General features: G+C 38.6%; 1 protein-coding gene across 1 annotated transcript in view; it reads right to left on the minus strand.

Moving 5' to 3' along the window:
* The window catches only part of LOC146590593 (uncharacterized), a 37180-nt gene extending 35436 nt beyond the window's left edge, over nucleotides 1-1744 (minus strand). Inside the window, exons 1-2 of the mRNA XM_085314321.1 lie at nucleotides 1559-1744; nucleotides 1013-1102 (exon numbers count right to left, since the gene is read on the minus strand). The gene's annotated coding sequence lies outside the window, so the exon portion shown is untranslated. The remainder of the gene's footprint in view (nucleotides 1-1012; nucleotides 1103-1558) is intronic.
* Nucleotides 1745-5465: the final 3721 nt, after the last annotated feature.

The following is a 5465-nucleotide window of genomic DNA, read 5'->3' on the forward strand; positions in this document are numbered from 1 at the left end:
AAAGGAAGGAAGGAAGGAAGATTAGGCAATGATTGCTCAGTGTAGGAGAGATTTGGGGAGAATGGAAGGGCTCATGATTTGACTGCATGAGGCAGACAAAAACTGGACAGCAAAGATTCAGATGTACATACAAAAATGTGCAAGTTTAACAAAAAGCTTTTTTTTTTTTTTTTTTTTTTTTTTTTTTTTTTTTTTTAAGGCTAAGATTCAGGGAAAAGAATAGGTGTAAGAGTATTTATTGTCCATGGAGAAGAAAAGCTGCCAAAGGACACAAGGCCAAGTTCATCTTTGTATCTGACTTGAGCTTGCCACAAAACTGAGAGATACTGTGAAGTCTATCAACTGTCCTAGCAACTGTGACACAAGAACCATTTCCTGACAACATTCCTTGTGGCAGCACCCCTTGCAAGGGGCATATTCTTACAGAGACTGTTACGCTGTCTCTGCATGTTGAAGTCTTTATTAGAAGAATTTCTTAGTAACTGCAGCTGTTTTATGATTATTCATAGAATAATGATGAATATGGGACTAGGATAATCAAGTAAAACACAAAGAACAAAGCCTATGTCATAGGCCATAAACAGGACAGGGATCAGACACTGAAGGATGAACAACAGCTAAAAATGCAGCAAAAGGCATTTACACAACAGGAGAGTAGAAACAAAGGAATAACCTTGGAGAATAGTGAAAGAAAGGCAGAAGTAAGTTTGCAAAAATAAGTTGTATCACCATTAATAAAGCTAGTATTACTATACTCCTTAGCCAAAAATAAAAGCCAACACCAAACCTGCAAAGATGGATTTGATTTGAAGAATTAGGCATTAGAGAGAAGTCTGGACTTTCTTCAGCTGCGTTCAACAGCCAAAGGTGTGAGCAAGATGAAAAGCAGAAACCAATCAATGCCAGCGAGTGTCACAGATGCCAGAACGTGAAACAAGAAGAGCAAAGACAAAGATCTACAGAAGTTACACACAGAAAAGTCTGCCATCAACTCAGCAGAAACACTCCATACCTCAGATCACTGTGTTATTTACAGGAAATGATATTACAATGAGGTTGATAGAGTATTTCATATGGAAGTTTTTCCAGTGTGTGGTATCACCTAAAAAGAGCAAAAATCAAATGTATTTAAATCAGTGGCCAAAAGTACAACATTCTGAAGAAATGTGGCATTTTGCTTGTGGCCCTGCAGGCCACGCACCTCTAGTGTGGGCCATAAGCTGAGCACCAAGATAAAAGTATTTTACTGGCTTCTCAGGAGACATTTTGCAAGAGCCCATAGTGAGAAAAGGAAGGSGTCGGGGAGAGGTTTTCTTTCTAGCTCTACCTCCTGCCTTCTTCCTACACAGATTTAATTATTCTTTTCCAGTCTTCTGACCATGGGAACCTCCTCTCTGTGGGTTTATCAGGTCAGTTCGGTAAGCATCTAACCTTACGAACCACACAACAGCTAGCGTCTGTCATAAGTTATAGTATCTGCTAGGATTTCTGGAGAAAGCATCCGTGCTTACCAAGATTAAACTAGTTTATGTTATGTGTTGTGAGAGAGCTTGTCTACCTTTGCTGATCTCAGGGCAGAAAGGTTCTCTGTCCACCAAAACAGTTTGCTCACATATGCTGCAGATTCATGAYACCTCTTCTCCCTGATGTCCCACGTGGGTCCACAAGAGCAGGCTCATTTGTTCCTGCATTTAGATATCGTGTTAATTCACAAGGATATAAATTAGACACACAGGATACTAAAGAGTACATGTCAGCAATGACATACGATCGCTGAAAGCAGGCTTTGACGATGCAGTCATGTAGTTTGGTTGGGGGTGTGACAGACTGAAGACAGCTGATGCAGGTTGTGAGATTTTTGTCCATGCTAATTCCCAACTTTGGTGCAAAGTCATAATCCCAAAGAAGTCTGAGCCCACTGTCCTGGAAACCTGAAAAGAGCTAATCGCATCTCCAAAACTTTTGTGTGATGTGTATAATCTAGTCATCCAGTCTCAGAACATGCTATGCAACTCAGAAACAGCTTGCTGTTGCTGTCTGGAAGCTTGCTAACCCAAACAGTCACAGCTCAGTGGCTAACCAGTTTAGTGTTGGCAAGTCAGCTGTGGGTATTATGGTGGAATACGGTGTCTGTTTTTAAAGACACAGATCTGAAAATATGAAATGTAAGCTATGTAAACACCAATGTGTGCACTTTATACTATGATATAGATGAGGATATTGAGTAAGAACAGCAGAGTAAATACACACGTCCACATGCAAAGCAACAAAAATATCTCACATTCATTGCAGAGTAAGAAGATGCACRCAGTGATCAAAGTGCAGCTGAGCTATTGACAGTTTACATCTTACCTTGTTTGTAGTAACTTGAACAGTAGCCTATACTTCAAGCCACTAATTGTATAATTGGAACGGGACACTCTAATCTGCAATTTTATTTCTATTGACCTTGACAGTAGATCCTAACAACAACATTTATTATTTCTTGGGAGAGATATATTTGGAGGGAAAAGGAAGCAGGGACCAGCTAAGGGGTTTGTAGCCTTCTTCTCTCCCCATTAGCTTCATCTGATTTAACATGCAGTCCCMGACATACTACACTAAAACATTTTTGTGACTGTGCGTCCAGCACAGATAGCAGGTGCATTCAGTCTCAGATAAAAGGACTGAGTCTGCATCCATGGTTTTTGGGTTGCATACACTGGCCAAAAGCCTTCTGGTAGTAAGTGAAACACATCTTTCCTGGTAGGTAAKGGAGAAAGAGTAAGGAAAATTTGTATGATTTTAATTTCCTATACAGATTGACAGTATGATTTTGTTTTTAAGACAGAGTAAAAACAAAATTGCATTAGATCTGCAGGAACATTCAACAACAACTCTTTTTTTGGAAGTCTGAAGCAAGATTCCCACTGTGTAAAATCACACTACCATTGAGTATCATTTACAGATTAGTTATGCCAAATATGACTTTGATTAGACTTTCAGGAACAATCATGGGTTACTGCAGTCATATTATGTAGTTTTGTCTTCAAGGCATTGCACTAGCATAACTTAATTCATTTGGACTAACAGGAAAATTCATCAAGTATACTTGTTAATTAAGAAAGACCTAAAGAGGGCGAGAGGTGATGTTCTGGCCAAGAAGAAAGAGAGAAGTTGTTTCTCGAACAAGCATTTGAGTAATACGGAAACTCTCAGTAAGATTCACTAATTTCTAAAGAGATTTCTAGAAACACTAGATTGCCATGCTCCTTTTATTCATAAATGTTTCTGTCCATTTTCCATTACAATTTACTATCCTTTTACTTTCAAAGTTAACAGTTGTTCAGAAAGAGATTAACTTATTCAAGCTTCAAACAGATCACATCAAGAGAATTAATCTTACTTTTTTTCCCCCTCCACATGAACATTTGGTTGCGACTTCTATGTCTGCTGTAGATTTAACATTTTGGCTTTGATGCAAAACTTGCATTACTTATGAAAGATTGGACAAGAGGCAAGTCACTAGTATCATTATTGAGCTATTGCTTAAAATATTGTGAAAATGTGACTAAAATACCCTACTTCATACCCAGATCAGCTTTAGTATGAGCATTTAGCACCTGCAAAAAGTTAAGTGATGGGCTTATATGGAAAATTTATCAAGTAAGATCCTGTTTTACAACAAGCTAAATTCAGAATCTACATCCCATAGGAAGTTAGGAAATGTCAGTATCAGTTTTCATCTAGTTTTATCGTCCCAAAGAAAGCTGACATTTCAACATTTCCTACGTAAAACTAGGACTAACCACTACTTACTCATTACCAAAAAACAGACTTTAGCAATAGATGTAAATTCCATTGCAGTTTTATTTACTGTTACACTGGCCAAACAAGTTGTTCATATTTTTCAGCAGTGGTTACCTCTCCCACACTCAAAGGTATTACTGGCTCTTTTGTAGTTCAGGTCAAGCCCTAGAAGCCACTTGGTATTAGTAAAAATGGACCTTTCAGCAATCCCTTGAAACAAATTACTCTGAAAAGCCTCAAGTGCATAATAATTCCCCATTTTGCCCAAACATCACCTGTTTCACACACTAGCATAATAAACCCTTCAAATGACCAACTTGTTCTCACAGGAGAGCACTGCCACACCTCACCCCAGAGGTCCTGTAAGGTAACTTTCCTGCCTCCATATTCAACATCATCAACCCTTCTGCTGGAAGTCCTAATGTCCATGAGCTGTGCTGGGACTACCCTCTGGCATTTAGCCTGCTCCTGGCCAAATTAGCACTGGCCTTGGACCTAGAAGCCCTCCACAGGCCTTCTGCTCAGCAGTTCTTCTCTTACTCTTWAAGAGTACTCAGATAGCACTTTCTCACTCACATCTGCTCCTCTATCTGCAYTACAGATCTTTACAGTACCTGACTGAAGAAACTTGGATACTATTAGGAAGCAAATAATTAGCCATAGGAGCATCGGATTATTTAAAGATATACATCACCCTGGGAGATCACAGAACACAAATTTCAAAGTTTTTGATAAGGAAACATAATGGTAGAAAACCATGCTGAAGTAATACCAAAAAAATCTTTRTTTCCATCATCTCATTATAAAATTTTATTTTTCCCTTGTCGTAAAGCACCGTAACTTGAAAGAGCATGTAATTTCAACCAACAGTGCCCCATTCTCTCCTACAAGAATGGTATGCTGGTCACACTACATTTTCCAGAACACAACAGACAGCGTGGTAAAAGGGAAAACAGTGTGCTAGAGAGAGAGAGATGTAATTTCTGATGAACACCAGCCCGAAGAGAAAGTAGTGACAAAATCAAAAGTCTCCTATAAAAGTTCCCATTTTTCAGAAACTGCATTTTCACATGTAAAATGCAAGTTCCTACCTCACTCTAATCACCTCTAAACCCTAGACTGCTTTCTTGTCTTTATCAGGAAAGCAGAGAAGTATGCAGCAGCTAGTCTCTTCTCATTCCTATATCCTCTGCAAACTAGATCCTGGGTGAAAGACTTACTATAGGTGAGGTAGGAGCATGTGGCCTCTGTTTTCTGGTACTTTCTGGTACACYCTTCAGGTAAAAAAGTACTGTGCCTTACCTTACTCCTGGAAGGAGAAAATGTACTGTCCTGTGTGTAAAACACATTTCTGAGTCAGAATACGTCTTTGAACTCATTTTGGGAGCAAGTAATTTACACCTTGATCTATATTTAGAGTTATGCCAATAAAGTTATCCAGCTTTAATGAATTATGACTCGAAAAAAGCCCCTTTAAGTGAGCTCAATAAACTACCCCATTTTATGGTCAGACAAATTTAGAGTCAATGATTTGTAGTAATTTACTGTCTTCCAAAGTCAGGAACCCTTTGCAGAAGCAAGAAAACAATACACAAATTCTGAACAAGTACTATYTGAATAAAAAATAAATGTATACTGCCTATTGATCTGAAATAAACCTTTAATTCACACTGGAG

Source organism: Rhea americana, unplaced genomic scaffold, assembly GCF_003343005.1.
Source record: "Rhea americana isolate MKP2758 unplaced genomic scaffold, rheAme1 scaffold_40, whole genome shotgun sequence".
Classification (NCBI taxonomy): Eukaryota; Metazoa; Chordata; class Aves; order Rheiformes; family Rheidae; genus Rhea; species Rhea americana.